This window comes from Leuresthes tenuis, unplaced genomic scaffold (genome assembly GCF_036924035.1).
Source record: "Leuresthes tenuis unplaced genomic scaffold, fLeuTen1.0.hap1 SCAF_1, whole genome shotgun sequence".
Classification (NCBI taxonomy): Eukaryota; Metazoa; Chordata; class Actinopteri; order Atheriniformes; family Atherinopsidae; genus Leuresthes; species Leuresthes tenuis.
The window spans coordinates 40,972,333-40,992,568 of NW_027325355.1; the positions used below are offsets into that span (position 1 = coordinate 40,972,333).

At 46.0% G+C, this 20,236-nt stretch overlaps 7 non-coding genes and 44 pseudogenes across 7 annotated transcripts; all 51 read right to left on the bottom strand.

Annotated features, from left to right (window-relative positions):
• Window positions 1-110: 110 nt before the first annotated feature.
• LOC140289774 (5S ribosomal RNA) lies at window positions 111-229 on the bottom strand (annotated as a pseudogene).
• A 269-nt stretch (window positions 230-498) lies between these two features.
• On the bottom strand, window positions 499-617 carry LOC140290859 (5S ribosomal RNA; annotated as a pseudogene).
• Window positions 618-889: 272 nt separating this feature from the next.
• Window positions 890-1,008, bottom strand: LOC140267361 (5S ribosomal RNA; annotated as a pseudogene).
• A 269-nt stretch (window positions 1,009-1,277) lies between these two features.
• LOC140316872 (5S ribosomal RNA) lies at window positions 1,278-1,396 on the bottom strand (annotated as a pseudogene).
• A 269-nt stretch (window positions 1,397-1,665) lies between these two features.
• Window positions 1,666-1,784, bottom strand: LOC140298218 (5S ribosomal RNA). Its single transcript, XR_011913885.1, has one exon. It is a non-coding gene; the product is annotated as a 5S ribosomal RNA (ribosomal RNA).
• Window positions 1,785-2,053: 269 nt separating this feature from the next.
• On the bottom strand, window positions 2,054-2,172 carry LOC140304717 (5S ribosomal RNA; annotated as a pseudogene).
• Window positions 2,173-2,441: 269 nt separating this feature from the next.
• LOC140282553 (5S ribosomal RNA) lies at window positions 2,442-2,560 on the bottom strand (annotated as a pseudogene).
• Window positions 2,561-2,829: 269 nt separating this feature from the next.
• On the bottom strand, window positions 2,830-2,948 carry LOC140294473 (5S ribosomal RNA; annotated as a pseudogene).
• A 269-nt stretch (window positions 2,949-3,217) lies between these two features.
• Window positions 3,218-3,336, bottom strand: LOC140298603 (5S ribosomal RNA). Its single transcript, XR_011914234.1, has one exon. It is a non-coding gene; the product is annotated as a 5S ribosomal RNA (ribosomal RNA).
• Window positions 3,337-3,605: 269 nt separating this feature from the next.
• On the bottom strand, window positions 3,606-3,724 carry LOC140282360 (5S ribosomal RNA; annotated as a pseudogene).
• A 269-nt stretch (window positions 3,725-3,993) lies between these two features.
• On the bottom strand, window positions 3,994-4,112 carry LOC140301053 (5S ribosomal RNA; annotated as a pseudogene).
• Window positions 4,113-4,381: 269 nt separating this feature from the next.
• On the bottom strand, window positions 4,382-4,500 carry LOC140289864 (5S ribosomal RNA; annotated as a pseudogene).
• A 269-nt stretch (window positions 4,501-4,769) lies between these two features.
• Window positions 4,770-4,888, bottom strand: LOC140307456 (5S ribosomal RNA; annotated as a pseudogene).
• A 269-nt stretch (window positions 4,889-5,157) lies between these two features.
• LOC140289134 (5S ribosomal RNA) lies at window positions 5,158-5,276 on the bottom strand (annotated as a pseudogene).
• A 269-nt stretch (window positions 5,277-5,545) lies between these two features.
• LOC140299513 (5S ribosomal RNA) lies at window positions 5,546-5,664 on the bottom strand (annotated as a pseudogene).
• Window positions 5,665-5,933: 269 nt separating this feature from the next.
• Window positions 5,934-6,052, bottom strand: LOC140282367 (5S ribosomal RNA; annotated as a pseudogene).
• A 269-nt stretch (window positions 6,053-6,321) lies between these two features.
• LOC140303194 (5S ribosomal RNA) lies at window positions 6,322-6,440 on the bottom strand (annotated as a pseudogene).
• A 269-nt stretch (window positions 6,441-6,709) lies between these two features.
• On the bottom strand, window positions 6,710-6,828 carry LOC140279506 (5S ribosomal RNA; annotated as a pseudogene).
• A 269-nt stretch (window positions 6,829-7,097) lies between these two features.
• On the bottom strand, window positions 7,098-7,216 carry LOC140318397 (5S ribosomal RNA; annotated as a pseudogene).
• A 272-nt stretch (window positions 7,217-7,488) lies between these two features.
• LOC140319416 (5S ribosomal RNA) lies at window positions 7,489-7,607 on the bottom strand (annotated as a pseudogene).
• Window positions 7,608-7,876: 269 nt separating this feature from the next.
• LOC140273725 (5S ribosomal RNA) lies at window positions 7,877-7,995 on the bottom strand (annotated as a pseudogene).
• A 269-nt stretch (window positions 7,996-8,264) lies between these two features.
• Window positions 8,265-8,383, bottom strand: LOC140293395 (5S ribosomal RNA). Its single transcript, XR_011912667.1, has one exon. It is a non-coding gene; the product is annotated as a 5S ribosomal RNA (ribosomal RNA).
• Window positions 8,384-8,652: 269 nt separating this feature from the next.
• LOC140283573 (5S ribosomal RNA) lies at window positions 8,653-8,771 on the bottom strand (annotated as a pseudogene).
• Window positions 8,772-9,040: 269 nt separating this feature from the next.
• On the bottom strand, window positions 9,041-9,159 carry LOC140282560 (5S ribosomal RNA; annotated as a pseudogene).
• Window positions 9,160-9,428: 269 nt separating this feature from the next.
• LOC140299514 (5S ribosomal RNA) lies at window positions 9,429-9,547 on the bottom strand (annotated as a pseudogene).
• Window positions 9,548-9,816: 269 nt separating this feature from the next.
• LOC140282375 (5S ribosomal RNA) lies at window positions 9,817-9,935 on the bottom strand (annotated as a pseudogene).
• A 269-nt stretch (window positions 9,936-10,204) lies between these two features.
• On the bottom strand, window positions 10,205-10,323 carry LOC140303206 (5S ribosomal RNA; annotated as a pseudogene).
• A 269-nt stretch (window positions 10,324-10,592) lies between these two features.
• LOC140279512 (5S ribosomal RNA) lies at window positions 10,593-10,711 on the bottom strand (annotated as a pseudogene).
• Window positions 10,712-11,368: 657 nt separating this feature from the next.
• LOC140318402 (5S ribosomal RNA) lies at window positions 11,369-11,487 on the bottom strand (annotated as a pseudogene).
• A 272-nt stretch (window positions 11,488-11,759) lies between these two features.
• LOC140319421 (5S ribosomal RNA) lies at window positions 11,760-11,878 on the bottom strand (annotated as a pseudogene).
• A 269-nt stretch (window positions 11,879-12,147) lies between these two features.
• On the bottom strand, window positions 12,148-12,266 carry LOC140273733 (5S ribosomal RNA; annotated as a pseudogene).
• Window positions 12,267-12,535: 269 nt separating this feature from the next.
• Window positions 12,536-12,654, bottom strand: LOC140293408 (5S ribosomal RNA). The gene has a single exon (XR_011912669.1). It is a non-coding gene; the product is annotated as a 5S ribosomal RNA (ribosomal RNA).
• A 269-nt stretch (window positions 12,655-12,923) lies between these two features.
• Window positions 12,924-13,042, bottom strand: LOC140303213 (5S ribosomal RNA; annotated as a pseudogene).
• Window positions 13,043-13,311: 269 nt separating this feature from the next.
• LOC140282567 (5S ribosomal RNA) lies at window positions 13,312-13,430 on the bottom strand (annotated as a pseudogene).
• A 269-nt stretch (window positions 13,431-13,699) lies between these two features.
• On the bottom strand, window positions 13,700-13,818 carry LOC140294474 (5S ribosomal RNA; annotated as a pseudogene).
• A 269-nt stretch (window positions 13,819-14,087) lies between these two features.
• On the bottom strand, window positions 14,088-14,206 carry LOC140298604 (5S ribosomal RNA). Its single transcript, XR_011914235.1, has one exon. It is a non-coding gene; the product is annotated as a 5S ribosomal RNA (ribosomal RNA).
• Window positions 14,207-14,475: 269 nt separating this feature from the next.
• LOC140281680 (5S ribosomal RNA) lies at window positions 14,476-14,594 on the bottom strand (annotated as a pseudogene).
• A 269-nt stretch (window positions 14,595-14,863) lies between these two features.
• LOC140301055 (5S ribosomal RNA) lies at window positions 14,864-14,982 on the bottom strand (annotated as a pseudogene).
• Window positions 14,983-15,251: 269 nt separating this feature from the next.
• On the bottom strand, window positions 15,252-15,370 carry LOC140271998 (5S ribosomal RNA; annotated as a pseudogene).
• A 269-nt stretch (window positions 15,371-15,639) lies between these two features.
• On the bottom strand, window positions 15,640-15,758 carry LOC140307461 (5S ribosomal RNA; annotated as a pseudogene).
• Window positions 15,759-16,027: 269 nt separating this feature from the next.
• LOC140289135 (5S ribosomal RNA) lies at window positions 16,028-16,146 on the bottom strand (annotated as a pseudogene).
• A 269-nt stretch (window positions 16,147-16,415) lies between these two features.
• On the bottom strand, window positions 16,416-16,534 carry LOC140298605 (5S ribosomal RNA). Its single transcript, XR_011914236.1, has one exon. It is a non-coding gene; the product is annotated as a 5S ribosomal RNA (ribosomal RNA).
• A 269-nt stretch (window positions 16,535-16,803) lies between these two features.
• Window positions 16,804-16,922, bottom strand: LOC140281688 (5S ribosomal RNA; annotated as a pseudogene).
• A 269-nt stretch (window positions 16,923-17,191) lies between these two features.
• LOC140301056 (5S ribosomal RNA) lies at window positions 17,192-17,310 on the bottom strand (annotated as a pseudogene).
• Window positions 17,311-17,579: 269 nt separating this feature from the next.
• Window positions 17,580-17,698, bottom strand: LOC140272005 (5S ribosomal RNA; annotated as a pseudogene).
• A 269-nt stretch (window positions 17,699-17,967) lies between these two features.
• Window positions 17,968-18,086, bottom strand: LOC140307466 (5S ribosomal RNA; annotated as a pseudogene).
• A 269-nt stretch (window positions 18,087-18,355) lies between these two features.
• LOC140289136 (5S ribosomal RNA) lies at window positions 18,356-18,474 on the bottom strand (annotated as a pseudogene).
• Window positions 18,475-18,743: 269 nt separating this feature from the next.
• Window positions 18,744-18,862, bottom strand: LOC140298351 (5S ribosomal RNA). Its single transcript, XR_011914007.1, has one exon. It is a non-coding gene; the product is annotated as a 5S ribosomal RNA (ribosomal RNA).
• Window positions 18,863-19,131: 269 nt separating this feature from the next.
• Window positions 19,132-19,250, bottom strand: LOC140282379 (5S ribosomal RNA; annotated as a pseudogene).
• Window positions 19,251-19,519: 269 nt separating this feature from the next.
• LOC140299816 (5S ribosomal RNA) lies at window positions 19,520-19,638 on the bottom strand (annotated as a pseudogene).
• A 269-nt stretch (window positions 19,639-19,907) lies between these two features.
• On the bottom strand, window positions 19,908-20,026 carry LOC140272011 (5S ribosomal RNA; annotated as a pseudogene).
• Between the last annotated feature and the right edge of the window lie 210 nt (window positions 20,027-20,236).

Here is a 20,236-nt window from a genome sequence, read left to right on the forward strand (position 1 = left end):
CGTGTCTGCCAACAAAGCAGCAGCAGCTGAAGATGGCCAACTTCCTCATGTGTCACAGGGTGATCAGACGTTGCAACAAAAGACATGCAGGTGGTAAAGAGAAGAGGAGAAGCTTACAGCACCTGGTATTCCCAAGCAGTCTCCCACCCAAGTACTAACCAGGACCAACCCTGCTTGGCTTCTGAGATCAGACGAGGTCGGGCATGTTCAGGGTGGTGTGGCCACAGGCAACAATGTATCTGACAAATGTGCATTATATAGGCACTGGAATCATACGGTTCCTCTATGCAACCAGATAATTGCCAAGAAAGGCTGACTTGTAGTGGGCACATCTTCTTCCCTGATGTGATTATTCTCTGCAGCTGAAACTGAGACTCTCAGATCACTTCGTGTCTCCTAACAAAGCAGCAGCAGCTGAAGATGACCAACTTCCTCATGTGTCACAGGATGATCAGACATTGCAACAAAAGACATGCAGGTGGTAGAGAGAAAAGAAAAAATTTACAGCACCTGGTATTCCCAAGCGGTCTCCCATTCAAGTACTAACCAGGCCCAACCCTGCTTGGGTTCCGAGATCATACTAGGTCGGGCATATTCAGGGTGGTGTGACCGAAAGTAGCAATGTCTGTGACAAATGTGCATTATATAGGTACTGGAATCATACGGTTCCTTATTGCAACCAGATAATTGCCAAGAAAGGCTAACTTGTAGTGGGCACATCTTCTTCCCTGATGTGATTATTCTCTTCAGCTGAAACTGAGACTCTCAGATCACTTCGTGTCTGCCAACAAAGCAGCAGCAGCTGCTGAAGATGACCAACTTCCTCATGTGTCACAGGGCGATCAGACGTTGCAACAAAAGACATGCAGGTGGTAGAGAGAAGAGAAAAAGCTTACAGCACCTGGTATTCCCAAGCGGTCTCTCATCAAAGTACTAACCAGGCCCAACCCTCCTTGGCTTCTGAGATCAGACGAGGTCAGACATATTCAGGGTGGTTTGGCCGTAAGCAACAATCTCTGTGACAAATGTGCATTACATAGGCAATGGAATCATATGGTTCCTCTATGTAACAAGATAATTGCCGAAAAAGGCTGATATATAGTGGGCACATCTTGTTCCCTGACGTGATAATTTTCTCCAGCTGAAAATGAGACTCTAAGATCACTTCGTGTCTGCCAACAAAGCAGCAGCAGCTGAAGATGACCAACTTCCTCATGTGTCACAGGGTGATCAGACGTTGCAACAAAAGACATGAAGGTGGTTGAGAGAAGAGAAAAAGCTTACAACACCTGATAATCCCAAGCGGTCTCCCATCCAAGTACTAACCAGGCACAACCCTGCTTGGCTTCCGAGATCTGACGAGGTCGGGCATATTCAGGGTGGTGTGGCCGTAAGCAACAATGTCTGTGACAAATGTAAATTGTATAGATACTGGAATCATACGTTTCCTCTATATAACCAGATAATTGCAGAGAAAGGCTGATAAATAGTGGGCACATCTTCTTCCCTGACGTGATTATTCTCTCCAGCTGAAAATGAGACTCTCAGATCACTTCGTGTCTGCCAACAAAGCAGCAGCAGCTGAAGATGACCAACTTCCTCATGTGTCACAGGGCGATCAGACCTTGCAACAAAATACATGCAGGTGGTAGAGAGAAGAGAAAAAGCTTACAGCACCTGGCATTCCCAAGGGGTCTCCCATCCAAGTACTAATCAGGCCCAACCCTGCTTGGCTTCCAAGATCAGACGAGGTTGGGCATATTCAGGGTGGTGTGGCCGTAAGTAACAATGTCTGTGACAAATGTGCATTATATAGGTACTGGAATCATACGGTTCCTCTATGCAACCATATAATTGCCAAGAAAGGCTGATATGTAGTGGGCACATCTTGTTCCCTGACGTGATAATTTTCTCCAGCTGAAAATGAGACTTTAAGATCACTTCGTGTCTGCCAACAAAGCAGCAGAAAATGAAGATGACCAACTTCCTCATGTGTCACAGGGTGATCAGACGTTGCAACAAAAGACATGCAGGTGGTTGAGAGAAGAGAAAAAGCTTACAGCACCTGATAATCCCAAGCGGTCTCCCATCCAAGTACTAACCAGGCACAACCCTGCTTGGCTTCCGAGATCAGACGAGGTCGGGCATATTCAGGGTGGTGTGGCCGTAAGCAACAATGTCTGTGAAAAATGTAAATTGTATAGGTACTGGAATCATACGTTTCCTCTATATAACCAGATAATTGCAGAGAAAGAATGATAAATAGTGGGCACATCTTCTTCCCTGACGTGATTATTCTCTCCAGCTGAAAATGAGACTCTCAGATCACTTCGTGTCTGCCAACAAAGCAGCAGCAGCTGAAGATGACCAACTTCCTCATGTGTCACAGGGCGATCAGACCTTGCAACAAAATACATGCAGGTGGTAGAGAGAAGAGAAAAAGCTTACAGCACCTGGCATTCCCAAGGGGTCTCCCATTCAAGTACTAACCAGGCCCAACCCTGCTTGGGTTCCGAGATCAGTCGAGGTCGGGCATATTGAGGGTGGTGTGGCCGTAAGTAACAATGTCTGTGAAAAATGTGCATTATATAGGTACTGGAATAATATAGTTCCTCTATGTAACCAGATAATTGCAGAGAAAGGCTAACTTGTTGTGGGCACATCTTCTTCCTTGATGTGATTATTCTCTGCAGCTGAAACTGAGAGTCTCAGATCACTTCGTGTCTGCTAACAAAGCAGCAGCAGCTGAAGATGACCAACTTCCTCATGTGTCACAGGGCGATCAGACATTGCAACAAAAGACATGTAGGTGGTAGAGAGAAGAGAAAAAGCTTACAGCACCTGGTATTCCCAAGCGGTGTCCCATCAAAGTACTAACCAGAACCAGCCCTCCTTGGCTTCCGAGATCAGACGAGGTCGGGCTTATTCAGGGTGGTGTGAACGTAAGCAACAATATCTGTGACAAATGTGCATTATATAGGTACTGGAATCATACACTTCCTCTATGTAACCAGATAATTGCCGAGAAAGGCTGACTTGTAGTGGGCACATCTTCTTCCCTGATGTGATTATTCTCTGCAGCTGAAATTGAGACTCTCAGATCACTTCGTGTCTGCCAACAAAGCAGCAGCAGCTGAAGATGACCAACTTCCTCATGTGTCACAGGGTGATCAGACGTTGCAACAAAAGACATGCAGGTGGTAGAGAGAAGAGAAAAAGCTTACAGCACCTGGTATTCCCAAGCAGTCTCCCATCCAAGTACTAACCAGGCCCAACCCTGCTTGACTTCCGAGATCAGACGAGGTCAGGCATGTTCCGGGTGGTGTGGCCGTAAGCAGCAACGTCTCTGACAAATGTGCATTATATAGGTACTGGAATCATACGGTTCCTCTATGCAACCAGATAATTGCCGAGAATGGCTGATGTGTAGCGGGTAAATCATCTTCTCTGATGTGATCATTCTCTGCAACTGAAACTGACACTCTCAGATCACTTCATGTCTGCCAACAAAGCAGCAGCAGCTGAAGATGACCAACTTCCTCATGTGTCACAGGGCGATCAGACGTTGCAACAAAAGACATGCAGATGGTAGAGAGAAGAGAAAAAGCTTACAACACCTGGTATTCCCAAGCGGTCTCTCATCAAAGTACTAACCAGGCCCAACCCTCCTTGGCTTCTGAGATCAGACGAGGTCAGACATATTCAGGGTGGTTTGGCCGTAAGCAACAATCTCTGTGACAAATGTGCATTATATAGGCAATGGAATCATACGGTTCCTCTATACAACCAGATAATTGCCGAGAAAGGCTGATGTGTAGCGGGCAAATCATCTTCTCTGATGTGATCATTCTCTGCAACTGAAACTGAGACTCTCAGATCACTTCGTGTCTGCCAACAAAGCAGCAGCAGCTGAAGATGACCAACTTCCTCATGTGTCACAGGGTGATCAGACGTTGCAACAAAAGACATGAAGGTGGTTGAGAGAAGAGAAAAAGCTTACAGCACCTGGTATTCCCAAGCTGTCTCCCATCCAAGTACTAACCAGGCCCAACCCTGCTTGGCTTCCAAGATCAGACGAGGTTGGGCATATTCAGGGTGGTGTGGCCGTAAGTAACAATGTCTGTGACAAATGTGCATTATATAGGTACTGGAATCATACGGTTCCTCTATGCAACCATATAATTGCCAAGAAAGGCTGATATGTAGTGGGCACATCTTGTTCCCTGACGTGATAATTTTCTCCAGCTGAAAATGAGACTTTAAGATCACTTCGTGTCTGCCAACAAAGCAGCAGAAAATGAAGATGACCAACTTCCTCATGTGTCACAGGGTGATCAGACGTTGCAACAAAAGACATGCAGGTGGTTGAGAGAAGAGAAAAAGCTTACAGCACCTGATAATCCCAAGCGGTCTCCCATCCAAGTACTAACCAGGCACAACCCTGCTTGGCTTTCAAGATCAGACGAGGTCGGGCATATTCAGGGTGGTGTGGCCGTAAGCAACAATGTCTGTGAAAAATGTAAATTGTATAGGTACTGGAATCATACGTTTCCTCTATATAACCAGATAATTGCAGAGAAAGAATGATAAATAGTGGGCACATCTTCTTCCCTGACGTGATTATTCTCTCCAGCTGAAAATGAGACTCTCAGATCACTTCGTGTCTGCCAACAAAGCAGCAGCAGCTGAAGATGACCAACTTCCTCATGTGTCACAGGGCGATCAGACCTTGCAACAAAATACATGCAGGTGGTAGAGAGAAGAGAAAAAGCTTACAGCACCTGGCATTCCCAAGGGGTCTCCCATTCAAGTACTAACCAGGCCCAACCCTGCTTGGGTTCCGAGATCAGTCGAGGTCGGGCATATTCAGGGTGGTGTGGCCGTAAGTAACAATGTCTGTGAAAAATGTGCATTATATAGGTACTGGAATAATATAGTTCCTCTATGTAACCAGATAATTGCAGAGAAAGGCTAACTTGTTGTGGGCACATCTTCTTCCTTGATGTGATTATTCTCTGCAGCTGAAACTGAGACTCTCAGATCACTTCGTGTCTGCTAACAAAGCAGCAGCAGCTGAAGATGACCAACTTCCTCATGTGTCACAGGGCGATCAGACATTGCAACAAAAGACATGTAGGTGGTAGAGAGAAGAGAAAAAGCTTACAGCACCTGGTATTCCCAAGCGGTGTCCCATCAAAGTACTAACCAGAACCAGCCCTCCTTGGCTTCCGAGATCAGACGAGGTCGGGCTTATTCAGGGTGGTGTGGCCGTAAGCAACAATATCTGTGACAAATGTGCATTATATAGGTACTGGAATCATACACTTCCTCTATGTAACCAGATAATTGCCGAGAAAGGCTGACTTGTAGTGGGCACATCTTCTTCCCTGATGTGATTATTCTCTGCAGCTGAAATTGAGACTCTCAGATCACTTCGTGTCTGCCAACAAAGCAGCAGCAGCTGAAGATGACCAACTTCCTCATGTGTCACAGGGTGATCAGACGTTGCAACAAAAGACATGCAGGTGGTAGAGAGAAGAGAAAAAGCTTACAGCACCTGGTATTCCCAAGCAGTCTCCCATCCAAGTACTAACCAGGCCCAACCCTGCTTGGCTTCCGAGATCAGACGAGGTCAGGCATGTTCCGGGTGGTGTGGCCGTAAGCAGCAACGTCTCTGACAAATGTGCATTATATAGGTACTGGAATCATACGGTTCCTCTATGCAACCAGATAATTGCCGAGAAAGGCTGATGTGTAGCGGGTAAATCATCTTCTCTGATGTGATCATTCTCTGCAACTGAAACTGACACTCTCAGATCACTTCATGTCTGCCAACAAAGCAGCAGCAGCTGAAGATGACCAACTTCCTCATGTGTCACAGGGCGATCAGACGTTGCAACAAAAGACATGCAGATGGTAGAGAGAAGAGAAAAAGCTTACAACACCTGGTATTCCCAAGCGGTCTCTCATCAAAGTACTAACCAGGCCCAACCCTCCTTGGCTTCTGAGATCAGACGAGGTCAGACATATTCAGGGTGGTTTGGCCGTAAGCAACAATCTCTGTGACAAATGTGCATTACATAGGCAATGGAATCATATTGTTCCTCTATGTAACAAGATAATTGCCGAAAAAGGCTGATATATAGTGGGCACATCTTGTTCCCTGACGTGATAATTTTCTCCAGCTGAAAATGAGACTCTAAGATCACTTCGTGTCTGCCAACAAAGCAGCAGCAGCTGAAGATGACCAACTTCCTCATGTGTCACAGGGTGATCAGACGTTGCAACAAAAGACATGAAGGTGGTTGAGAGAAGAGAAAAAGCTTACAGCACCTGATAATCCCAAGCGGTCTCCCATCCAAGTACTAACCAGGCACAACCCTGCTTGGCTTCCGAGATCTGACGAGGTCGGGCATATTCAGGGTGGTGTGGCCGTAAGCAACAATGTCTGTGACAAATGTAAATTGTATAGATACTGGAATCATACGTTTCCTCTATATAACCAGATAATTGCAGAGAAAGGCTGATAAATAGTGGGCACATCTTCTTCCCTGACGTGATTATTCTCTCCAGCTGAAAATGAGACTCTCAGATCACTTCGTGTCTGCCAACAAAGCAGCAGCAGCTGAAGATGACCAACTTCCTCATGTGTCACAGGGCGATCAGACCTTGCAACAAAATACATGCAGGTGGTAGAGAGAAGAGAAAAAGCTTACAGCACCTGGCATTCCCAAGGGGTCTCCCATTCAAGTACTAACCAGGCCCAACCCTGCTTGGGTTCCAAGATCAGTCGAGGTCGGGCATATTCAGGGTGGTGTGGCCGTAAGTAACAATGTCTGTGAAAAATGTGCATTATATAGGTACTGGAATAATACAGTTCCTCTATGTAACCAGATAATTGCAGAGAAAGGCTAACTTGTTGTGGGCACATCTTCTTCCTTGATGTGATTGTTCTCTGCAGCTGAAACTGAGACTCTCAGATCACTTTGTGTCTGCCAACAAAGCAGCAGCAGCTGAAGATGACCAACTTCCTCATGTGTCACAGGGTGATCAGACGTTGCAACAAAAGACATGCAGGTGGTAGAGAGAAGAGAAAAAGCTTACAGCACCTGGTATTCCCAAGCAGTCTCCCTTCCAAGTACTAACCAGGCCCAAACCTGCTTGACTTCCAAGATCAGACGAGGTCGGGCTTATTCAGGGTGGTGTGGCCGTAAGCAGCAATATCTGTGACAAATGTGCATTATATAGGTACTGGAATCATACACTTCCTCTATGTAACCAGATAATTGCCGAGAAAGGCTGACTTGTAGTGGGCACATCTTCTTCCCTGATGTGATTATTCTCTGCAGCTGAAATTGAGACTCTCAGATCACTTCGTGTCTGCCAACAAAGAAGCAGCAGCAGCTGAAGATGACCAACTTCCTCATGTGTCACAGGAGGATCAGACGTTGCCACAAAAGACATGAAGGTGGTAGAGAGTAAAAAAGAAGCTTACAGCACCTGGTATTCCCAAGTGGCCCCCCATCCAAGTACTAACCAGGCCAAACCCTGCTTGGCTTCCGAGATCAGACGAGGTCAGGCATGTTCCGGGTGGTGTGGCCGTAAGCAGCAACGTCTCTGACAAATGTGCATTATATAGGTACTGGAATCATACGGTTCCTCTATGCAACCAGATAATTGCCGAGAAAGGCTGATGTGTAGCGGGTAAATCATCTTCTCTGATGTGATCATTCTCTGCAACTGAAACTGAGACTCTCAGATCACTTCATGTCTGCCAACAAAGCAGCAGCAGCTGAAGATGACCAACTTCCTCATGTGTCACAGGGCGATCAGACGTTGCAACAAAAGACATGCAGGTGGTAGAGAGAAGAGAAAAAGCTTACAGCACCTGGTATTCCCAAGCGGTCTCTCATCAAAGTACTAACCAGGCCCAACCCTCCTTGGCTTCTGAGATCAAACGAGGTCAGACATATTCAGGGTGGTTTGGCCGTAAGCAACAATCTCTGTGACAAATGTGCATTATATAGGCAATGGAATCATATGGTTCCTCTATGTAACAAGATAATTGCCGAAAAAGGCTGATATATAGTGGGCACATCTTGTTCCCTGACGTGATCATTTTCTCCAGCTGAAAATGAGACTCTAAGATCACTTCGTGTCTGCCAACAAAGCAGCAGCAGCTGAAGATGACCAACTTCCTCATGTGTCACAGGGTGATCAGACCTTGCAACAAAAGACATGCAGGTGGTTGAGAGAAGAGAAAAAGCTTACAGCACCTGGTATTCCCAAGCGGTCTCCCATCCAAGTACTAACCAGGCCCAACCCTGCTTGGCTTCCAAGATCAGACGAGGTTGGGCATATTCAGGGTGGTGTGGCCGTAAGTAACAATGTCTGTGACAAATGTGCATTATATAGGTACTGGAATCATACGGTTCCTCTATGCAACCATATAATTGCCAAGAAAGGCTGATATGTAGTGGGCACATCTTGTTCCCTGACGTGATAATTTTCTCCAGCTGAAAATGAGACTTTAAGATCACTTCGTGTCTGCCAACAAAGCAGCAGAAAATGAAGATGACCAACTTCCTCATGTGTCACAGGGTGATCAGACGTTGCAACAAAAGACATGCAGGTGGTTGAGAGAAGAGAAAAAGCTTACAGCACCTGATAATCCCAAGCGGTCTCCCATCCAAGTACTAACCAGGCACAACCCTGCTTGGCTTCCGAGATCTGACTAGGTCGGGCATATTCAGGGTGGTGTGGCCGTAAGCAACAATGTCTGTGAAAAATGTAAATTGTATAGGTACTGGAATCATACGTTTCCTCTATATAACCAGATAATTGCAGAGAAAGAATGATAAATAGTGGGCACATCTTCTTCCCTGACGTGATTATTCTCTCCAGCTGAAAATGAGACTCTCAGATCACTTCGTGTCTGCCAACAAAGCAGCAGCAGCTGAAGATGACCAACTTCCTCATGTGTCACAGGGCGATCAGACCTTGCAACAAAATACATGCAGGTGGTAGAGAGAAGAGAAAAAGCTTACAGCACCTGGCATTCCCAAGGGGTCTCCCATTCAAGTACTAACCAGGCCCAACCCTGCTTGGGTTCCGAGATCAGTCGAGGTCGGGCATATTGAGGGTGGTGTGGCCGTAAGTAACAATGTCTGTGAAAAATGTGCATTATATAGGTACTGGAATAATATAGTTCCTCTATGTAACCAGATAATTGCAGAGAAAGGCTAACTTGTTGTGGGCACATCTTCTTCCTTGATGTGATTATTCTCTGCAGCTGAAACTGAGAGTCTCAGATCACTTCGTGTCTGCCAACAAAGCAGCAGCAGCTGAAGATGACCAACTTCCTCATGTGTCACAGGGTGATCAGACGTTGCAACAAAAGACATGCAGGTGGTAGAGAGAAGAGAAAAAGCTTACAGCACCTGGTATTCCCAAGCAGTCTCCCATCCAAGTACTAACCAGGCCCAACCCTGCTTGGCTTCCGAGATCAGACGAGGTCAGGCATGTTCCGGGTGGTGTGGCCGTAAGCAGCAACGTCTCTGACAAATGTGCATTATATAGGTACTGGAATCATACGGTTCCTCTATGCAACCAGATAATTGCCGAGAAAGGCTGATGTGTAGCGGGTAAATCATCTTCTCTGATGTGATCATTCTCTGCAACTGAAACTGACACTCTCAGATCACTTCATGTCTGCCAACAAAGCAGCAGCAGCTGAAGATGACCAACTTCCTCATGTGTCACAGGGCGATCAGACGTTGCAACAAAAGACATGCAGATGGTAGAGAGAAGAGAAAAAGCTTACAACACCTGGTATTCCCAAGCGGTCTCTCATCAAAGTACTAACCAGGCCCAACCCTCCTTGGCTTCTGAGATCAGACGAGGTCAGACATATTCAGGGTGGTTTGGCCGTAAGCAACAATCTCTGTGACAAATGTGCATTACATAGGCAATGGAATCATATGGTTCCTCTATGTAACAAGATAATTGCCGAAAAAGGCTGATATATAGTGGGCACATCTTCTTCCCTGACGTGATTATTCTCTCCAGCTGAAAATGAGACTCTCAGATCACTTCGTGTCTGCCAACAAAGCAGCAGCAGCTGAAGATGACCAACTTCCTCATGTGTCACAGGGTGATCAGACGTTGCAACAAAAGACATGAAGGTGGTTGAGAGAAGAGAAAAAGCTTACAGCACCTGATAATCCCAAGCGGTCTCCCATCCAAGTACTAACCAGGCACAACCCTGCTTGGCTTCCGAGATCTGACGAGGTCGGGCATATTCAGGGTGGTGTGGCCGTAAGCAACAATGTCTGTGACAAATGTAAATTGTATAGATACTGGAATCATACGTTTCCTCTATATAACCAGATAATTGCAGAGAAAGGCTGATAAATAGTGGGCACATCTTCTTCCCTGACGTGATTATTCTCTCCAGCTGAAAATGAGACTCTCAGATCACTTCGTGTCTGCCAACAAAGCAGCAGCAGCTGAAGATGACCAACTTCCTCATGTGTCACAGGGCGATCAGACCTTGCAACAAAATACATGCAGGTGGTAGAGAGAAGAGAAAAAGCTTACAGCACCTGGCATTCCCAAGGGGTCTCCCATTCAAGTACTAACCAGGCCCAACCCTGCTTGGGTTCCAAGATCAGTCGAGGTCGGGCATATTCAGGGTGGTGTGGCCGTAAGTAACAATGTCTGTGAAAAATGTGCATTATATAGGTACTGGAATAATACAGTTCCTCTATGTAACCAGATAATTGCAGAGAAAGGCTAACTTGTTGTGGGCACATCTTCTTCCTTGATGTGATTGTTCTCTGCAGCTGAAACTGAGACTCTCAGATCACTTCGTGTCTGCTAACAAAGCAGCAGCAGCTGAAGATGACCAACTTCCTCATGTGTCACAGGGCGATCAGATATTGCAACAAAAGACATGTAGGTGGTAGAGAGAAGAGAAAAAGCTTACAGCACCTGGTATTCCCAAGCGGTGTCCCATCAAAGTACTAACCAGAACCAGCCCTCCTTGGCTTCCGAGATCAGACAAGGTCAGACATATTCAGGGTGGTTTGTCCGTAAGTAACAATCTCCGTGACAAATGTGCATTATATAGGCAATGGAATCATACACTTCCTCTATGTAACCAGATAATTGCCGAGAAAGGCTGATATGTAGTGGGCACATCTTCTTCCCTGACGTGATAATTCTCTCCAGCTGAAAATGAGACTCTCAGATCACTTTGTGTCTGCCAACAAAGCAGCAGCAGCTGAAGATGACCAACTTCCTCATGTGTCACAGGGTGATCAGACGTTGCAACAAAAGACATGCAGGTGGTAGAGAGAAGAGAAAAAGCTTACAGCACCTGGTATTCCCAAGCAGTCTCCCTTCCAAGTACTAACCAGGCCCAAACCTGCTTGACTTCCAAGATCAGACGAGGTCGGGCTTATTCAGGGTGGTGTGGCCGTAAGCAGCAATATCTGTGACAAATGTGCATTATATAGGTACTGGAATCATACACTTCCTCTATGTAACCAGATAATTGCCGAGAAAGGCTGACTTGTAGTGGGCACATCTTCTTCCCTGATGTGATTATTCTCTGCAGCTGAAATTGAGACTCTCAGATCACTTCGTGTCTGCCAACAAAGAAGCAGCAGCAGCTGAAGATGACCAACTTCCTCATGTGTCACAGGAGGATCAGACGTTGCCACAAAAGACATGAAGGTGGTAGAGAGTAAAAAAGAAGCTTACAGCACCTGGTATTCCCAAGTGGCCCCCCATCCAAGTACTAACCAGGCCAAACCCTGCTTGGCTTCCGAGATCAGACGAGGTCAGGCATGTTCCGGGTGGTGTGGCCGTAAGCAGCAACGTCTCTGACAAATGTGCATTATATAGGTACTGGAATCATACGGTTCCTCTATGCAACCAGATAATTGCCGAGAAAGGCTGATGTGTAGCGGGTAAATCATCTTCTCTGATGTGATCATTCTCTGCAACTGAAACTGAGACTCTCAGATCACTTCATGTCTGCCAACAAAGCAGCAGCAGCTAAAGATGACCAACTTCCTCATGTGTCACAGGGCGATCAGACGTTGCAACAAAAGACATGCAGGTGGTAGAGAGAAGAGAAAAAGCTTACAGCACCTGGTATTCCCAAGCGGTCTCTCATCAAAGTACTAACCAGGCCCAACCCTCCTTGGCTTCTGAGATCAAACGAGGTCAGACATATTCAGGGTGGTTTGGCCGTAAGCAACAATCTCTGTGACAAATGTGCATTATATAGGCAATGGAATCATATGGTTCCTCTATGTAACAAGATAATTGCCGAAAAAGGCTGATATATAGTGGGCACATCTTGTTCCCTGACGTGATCATTTTCTCCAGCTGAAAATGAGACTCTAAGATCACTTCGTGTCTGCCAACAAAGCAGCAGCAGCTGAAGATGACCAACTTCCTCATGTGTCACAGGGTGATCAGACCTTGCAACAAAAGACATGCAGGTGGTTGAGAGAAGAGAAAAAGCTTACAGCACCTGGTATTCCCAAGCGGTCTCCCATCCAAGTACTAACCAGGCCCAACCCTGCTTGGCTTCCAAGATCAGACGAGGTTGGGCATATTCAGGGTGGTGTGGCCGTAAGTAACAATGTCTGTGACAAATGTGCATTATATAGGTACTGGAATCATACGGTTCCTCTATGCAACCATATAATTGCCAAGAAAGGCTGATATGTAGTGGGCACATCTTGTTCCCTGACGTGATAATTTTCTCCAGCTGAAAATGAGACTTTAAGATCACTTCGTGTCTGCCAACAAAGCAGCAGAAAATGAAGATGACCAACTTCCTCATGTGTCACAGGGTGATCAGACGTTGCAACAAAAGACATGCAGGTGGTTGAGAGAAGAGAAAAAGCTTACAGCACCTGATAATCCCAAGCGGTCTCCCATCCAAGTACTAACCAGGCACAACCCTGCTTGGCTTCCGAGATCTGACGAGGTCGGGCATATTCAGGGTGGTGTGGCCGTAAGCAACAATGTCTGTGAAAAATGTAAATTGTATAGGTACTGGAATCATACGTTTCCTCTATATAACCAGATAATTGCAGAGAAAGAATGATAAATAGTGGGCACATCTTCTTCCCTGACGTGATTATTCTCTCCAGCTGAAAATGAGACTCTCAGATCACTTCGTGTCTGCCAACAAAGCAGCAGCAGCTGAAGATGACCAACTTCCTCATGTGTCACAGGGCGATCAGACCTTGCAACAAAATACATGCAGGTGGTAGAGAGAAGAGAAAAAGCTTACAGCACCTGGCATTCCCAAGGGGTCTCCCATTCAAGTACTAACCAGGCCCAACCCTGCTTGGGTTCCGAGATCAGTCGAGGTCGGGCATATTGAGGGTGGTGTGGCCGTAAGTAACAATGTCTGTGAAAAATGTGCATTATATAGGTACTGGAATAATATAGTTCCTCTATGTAACCAGATAATTGCAGAGAAAGGCTAACTTGTTGTGGGCACATCTTCTTCCTTGATGTGATTATTCTCTGCAGCTGAAACTGAGAGTCTCAGATCACTTCGTGTCTGCTAACAAAGCAGCAGCAGCTGAAGATGACCAACTTCCTCATGTGTCACAGGGCGATCAGACATTGCAACAAAAGACATGTAGGTGGTAGAGAGAAGAGAAAAAGCTTACAGCACCTGGTATTCCCAAGCGGTGTCCCATCAAAGTACTAACCAGAACCAGCCCTCCTTGGCTTCCGAGATCAGACGAGGTCGGGCTTATTCAGGGTGGTGTGAACGTAAGCAACAATATCTGTGACAAATGTGCATTATATAGGTACTGGAATCATACACTTCCTCTATGTAACCAGATAATTGCCGAGAAAGGCTGACTTGTAGTGGGCACATCTTCTTCCCTGATGTGATTATTCTCTGCAGCTGAAATTGAGACTCTCAGATCACTTCGTGTCTGCCAACAAAGCAGCAGCAGCTGAAGATGACCAACTTCCTCATGTGTCACAGGGTGATCAGACGTTGCAACAAAAGACATGCAGGTGGTAGAGAGAAGAGAAAAAGCTTACAGCACCTGGTATTCCCAAGCAGTCTCCCATCCAAGTACTAACCAGGCCCAACCCTGCTTGACTTCCGAGATCAGACGAGGTCAGGCATGTTCCGGGTGGTGTGGCCGTAAGCAGCAACGTCTCTGACAAATGTGCATTATATAGGTACTGGAATCATACGGTTCCTCTATGCAACCAGATAATTGCCGAGAAAGGCTGATGTGTAGCGGGTAAATCATCTTCTCTGATGTGATCATTCTCTGCAACTGAAACTGACACTCTCAGATCACTTCATGTCTGCCAACAAAGCAGCAGCAGCTGAAGATGACCAACTTCCTCATGTGTCACAGGGCGATCAGACGTTGCAACAAAAGACATGCAGATGGTAGAGAGAAGAGAAAAAGCTTACAACACCTGGTATTCCCAAGCGGTCTCTCATCAAAGTACTAACCAGGCCCAACCCTCCTTGGCTTCTGAGATCAGACGAGGTCAGACATATTCAGGGTGGTGTGGCCGTAAGCAACAATGTCTGTGAAAAATGTAAATTGTATAGGTACTGGAATCATACGTTTCCTCTATATAACCAGATAATTGCAGAGAAAGAATGATAAATAGTGGGCACATCTTCTTCCCTGACGTGATTATTCTCTCCAGCTGAAAATGAGACTCTCAGATCACTTCGTGTCTGCCAACAAAGCAGCAGCAGCTGAAGATGACCAACTTCCTCATGTGTCACAGGGTGATCAGACGTTGCAACAAAAGACATGAAGGTGGTTGAGAGAAGAGAAAAAGCTTACAGCACCTGGTATTCCCAAGCTGTCTCCCATCCAAGTACTAACCAGGCCCAACCCTGCTTGGCTTCCAAGATCAGACGAGGTTGGGCATATTCAGGGTGGTGTGGCCGTAAGTAACAATGTCTGTGACAAATGTGCATTATATAGGTACTGGAATCATACGGTTCCTCTATGCAACCATATAATTGCCAAGAAAGGCTGATATGTAGTGGGCACATCTTGTTCCCTGACGTGATAATTTTCTCCAGCTGAAAATGAGACTTTAAGATCACTTCGTGTCTGCCAACAAAGCAGCAGAAAATGAAGATGACCAACTTCCTCATGTGTCACAGGGTGATCAGACGTTGCAACAAAAGACATGCAGGTGGTTGAGAGAAGAGAAAAAGCTTACAGCACCTGATAATCCCAAGCGGTCTCCCATCCAAGTACTAACCAGGCACAACCCTGCTTGGCTTTCGAGATCAGACGAGGTCGGGCATATTCAGGGTGGTGTGGCCGTAAGCAACAATGTCTGTGAAAAATGTAAATTGTATAGGTACTGGAATCATACGTTTCCTCTATATAACCAGATAATTGCAGAGAAAGAATGATAAATAGTGGGCACATCTTCTTCCCATACGTGATTATTCTCTCCAGCTGAAAATGAGACTCTCAGATCACTTCGTGTCTGCCAACAAAGCAGCAGCAGCTGAAGATGACCAACTTCCTCATGTGTCACAGGGCGATCAGACCTTGCAACAAAATACATGCAGGTGGTAGAGAGAAGAGAAAAAGCTTACAGCACCTGGCATTCCCAAGGGGTCTCCCATTCAAGTACTAACCAGGCCCAACCCTGCTTGGGTTCCGAGATCAGTCGAGGTCGGGCATATTCAGGGTGGTGTGGCCGTAAGTAACAATGTCTGTGAAAAATGTGCATTATATAGGTACTGGAATAATATAGTTCCTCTATGTAACCAGATAATTGCAGAGAAAGGCTAACTTGTTGTGGGCACATCTTCTTCCTTGATGTGATTATTCTCTGCAGCTGAAACTGAGACTCTCAGATCACTTCGTGTCTGCTAACAAAGCAGCAGCAGCTGAAGATGACCAACTTCCTCATGTGTCACAGGGCGATCAGACATTGCAACAAAAGACATGTAGGTGGTAGAGAGAAGAGAAAAAGCTTACAGCACCTGGTATTCCCAAGCGGTGTCCCATCAAAGTACTAACCAGAACCAGCCCTCCTTGGCTTCCGAGATCAGACGAGGTCGGGCTTATTCAGGGTGGTGTGGCCGTAAGCAACAATATCTGTGACAAATGTGCATTATATAGGTACTGGAATCATACACTTCCTCTATGTAACCAGATAATTGCCGAGAAAGGCTGACTTGTAGTGGGCACATCTTCTTCCCTGATGTGATTATTCTCTGCAGCTGAAATTGAGACTCTCAGATCACTTCGTGTCTGCCAACAAAGCAGCAGCAGCTGAAGATGACCAACTTCCTCATGTGTCACAGGGTGATCAGACGTTGCAACAAAAGACATGCAGGTGGTAGAGAGAAGAGAAAAAGCTTACAGCACCTGGTATTCCCAAGCAGTCTCCCATCCAAGTACTAACCAGGCCCAACCCTGCTTGACTTCCGAGATCAGACGAGGTCAGGCATGTTCCGGGTGGTGTGGCCGTAAGCAGCAACGTCTCTGACAAATGTGCATTATATAGGTACTGGAATCATACGGTTCCTCTATGCAACCAGATAATTGCCGAGAAAGGCTGATGTGTAGCGGGTAAATCATCTTCTCTGATGTGATCATTCTCTGCAACTGAAACTGACACTCTCAGATCACTTCATGTCTGCCAACAAAGCAGCAGCAGCTGAAGATGACCAACTTCCTCATGTGTCACAGGGCGATCAGACGTTGCAACAAAAGACATGCAGATGGTAGAGAGAAGAGAAAAAGCTTACAACACCTGGTATTCCCAAGCGGTCTCTCATCAAAGTACTAACCAGGCCCAACCCTCCTTGGCTTCTGAGATCAGACGAGGTCAGACATATTCAGGGTGGTGTGGCCGTAAGCAACAATGTCTGTGAAAAATGTAAATTGTATAGGTACTGGAATCATACGTTTCCTCTATATAACCAGATAATTGCAGAGAAAGAATGATAAATAGTGGGCACATCTTCTTCCCTGACGTGATTATTCTCTCCAGCTGAAAATGAGACTCTCAGATCACTTCGTGTCTGCCAACAAAGCAGCAGCAGCTGAAGATGACCAACTTCCTCATGTGTCACAGGGTGATCAGACGTTGCAACAAAAGACATGAAGGTGGTTGAGAGAAGAGAAAAAGCTTACAGCACCTGGTATTCCCAAGCTGTCTCCCATCCAAGTACTAACCAGGCCCAACCCTGCTTGGCTTCCAAGATCAGACGAGGTTGGGCATATTCAGGGTGGTGTGGCCGTAAGTAACAATGTCTGTGACAAATGTGCATTATATAGGTACTGGAATCATACGGTTCCTCTATGCAACCATATAATTGCCAAGAAAGGCTGATATGTAGTGGGCACATCTTGTTCCCTGACGTGATAATTTTCTCCAGCTGAAAATGAGACTTTAAGATCACTTCGTGTCTGCCAACAAAGCAGCAGAAAATGAAGATGACCAACTTCCTCATGTGTCACAGGGTGATCAGACGTTGCAACAAAAGACATGCAGGTGGTTGAGAGAAGAGAAAAAGCTTACAGCACCTGATAATCCCAAGCGGTCTCCCATCCAAGTACTAACCAGGCACAACCCTGCTTGGCTTTCGAGATCAGACGAGGTCGGGCATATTCAGGGTGGTGTGGCCGTAAGCAACAATGTCTGTGAAAAATGTAAATTGTATAGGTACTGGAATCATACGTTTCCTCTATATAACCAGATAATTGCAGAGAAAGAATGATAAATAGTGGGCACATCTTCTTCCCATACGTGATTATTCTCTCCAGCTGAAAATGAGACTCTCAGATCACTTCGTGTCTGCCAACAAAGCAGCAGCAGCTGAAGATGACCAACTTCCTCATGTGTCACAGGGCGATCAGACCTTGCAACAAAATACATGCAGGTGGTAGAGAGAAGAGAAAAAGCTTACAGCACCTGGCATTCCCAAGGGGTCTCCCATTCAAGTACTAACCAGGCCCAACCCTGCTTGGGTTCCGAGATCAGTCGAGGTCGGGCATATTCAGGGTGGTGTGGCCGTAAGTAACAATGTCTGTGAAAAATGTGCATTATATAGGTACTGGAATAATATAGTTCCTCTATGTAACCAGATAATTGCAGAGAAAGGCTAACTTGTTGTGGGCACATCTTCTTCCTTGATGTGATTATTCTCTGCAGCTGAAACTGAGACTCTCAGATCACTTCGTGTCTGCTAACAAAGCAGCAGCAGCTGAAGATGACCAACTTCCTCATGTGTCACAGGGCGATCAGACATTGCAACAAAAGACATGTAGGTGGTAGAGAGAAGAGAAAAAGCTTACAGCACCTGGTATTCCCAAGCGGTGTCCCATCAAAGTACTAACCAGAACCAGCCCTCCTTGGCTTCCGAGATCAGACGAGGTCGGGCTTATTCAGGGTGGTGTGGCCGTAAGCAACAATATCTGTGACAAATGTGCATTATATAGGTACTGGAATCATACACTTCCTCTATGTAACCAGATAATTGCCGAGAAAGGCTGACTTGTAGTGGGCACATCTTCTTCCCTGATGTGATTATTCTCTGCAGCTGAAATTGAGACTCTCAGATCACTTCGTGTCTGCCAACAAAGCAGCAGCAGCTGAAGATGACCAACTTCCTCATGTGTCACAGGGTGATCAGACGTTGCAACAAAAGACATGCAGGTGGTAGAGAGAAGAGAAAAAGCTTACAGCACCTGGTATTCCCAAGCAGTCTCCCATCCAAGTACTAACCAGGCCCAACCCTGCTTGGCTTCTGAGATCAGACGAGGTCAGGCATGTTCCGGGTGGTGTGGCCGTAAGCAGCAACGTCTCTGACAAATGTGCATTATATAGGTACTGGAATCATACGGTTCCTCTATGCAACCAGATAATTGCCGAGAAAGGCTGATGTGTAGCGGGTAAATCATCTTCTCTGATGTGATCATTCTCTGCAACTGAAACTGACACTCTCAGATCACTTCATGTCTGCCAACAAAGCAGCAGCAGCTGAAGATGACCAACTTCCTCATGTGTCACAGGGCGATCAGACGTTGCAACAAAAGACATGCAGATGGTAGAGAGAAGAGAAAAAGCTTACAACACCTGGTATTCCCAAGCGGTCTCTCATCAAAGTACTAACCAGGCCCAACCCTCCTTGGCTTCTGAGATCAGACGAGGTCAGACATATTCAGGGTGGTTTGGCCGTAAGCAACAATCTCTGTGACAAATGTGCATTATATAGGCAATGGAATCATATGGTTCCTCTATGTAACAAGATAATTGCCGAAAAAGGCTGATATATAGTGGGCACATCTTGTTCCCTGACGTGATAATTTTTTCCAGCTGAAACTGAGACTCTCAGATCACTTCGTGTCTGCCAACAAAGCAGCAGCAGCTGAAGATGACCAACTTCCTCATGTGTCACAGGGTGATCAGACGTTGCAACAAAAGACATGCAGGTGGTTGAGAGAAGAGAAAAAGCTTACAGCACCTGGTATTCCCAAGCGGTCTCCCATCCAAGTACTAACCAGGCCCAACCCCGCTTGGCTTCCAAGATCAGACAAGGTTGGGCATATTCAGGGTGGTGTGGCCGTAAGTAACAATGTCTGTGACAAATGTGCATTATATAGGTACTGGAATCATACGGTTCCTCTATGCAACCATATAATTGCCAAGAAAGGCTGATATGTAGTGGGCACATCTTGTTCCCTGACGTGATAATTTTCTCCAGCTGAAAATGAGACTTTAAGATCACTTCGTGTCTGCCAACAAAGCAGCAGAAAATGAAGATGACCAACTTCCTCATGTGTCACAGGGTGATCAGACGTTGCAACAAAAGACATGCAGGTGGTTGAGAGAAGAGAAAAAGCTTACAGCACCTGATAATCCCAAGCGGTCTCCCATCCAAGTACTAACCAGGCACAACCCTGCTTGGCTTTCGAGATCAGACGAGGTCGGGCATATTCAGGGTGGTGTGGCCGTAAGCAACAATGTCTCTGACAAATGTAAATTGTATAGGTACTGGAATCATACGTTTCCTCTATATAACCAGATAATTGCAGAGAAAGGCTGATAAATAGTGGACACATCTTCTTCCCTGACGTGATTATTATCTCCAGCTGAAAATGAGACTCTCAGATCACTTCGTGTCTGCCAACAAAGCAGCAGCAGCTGAAGATGACCAACTTCCTCATGT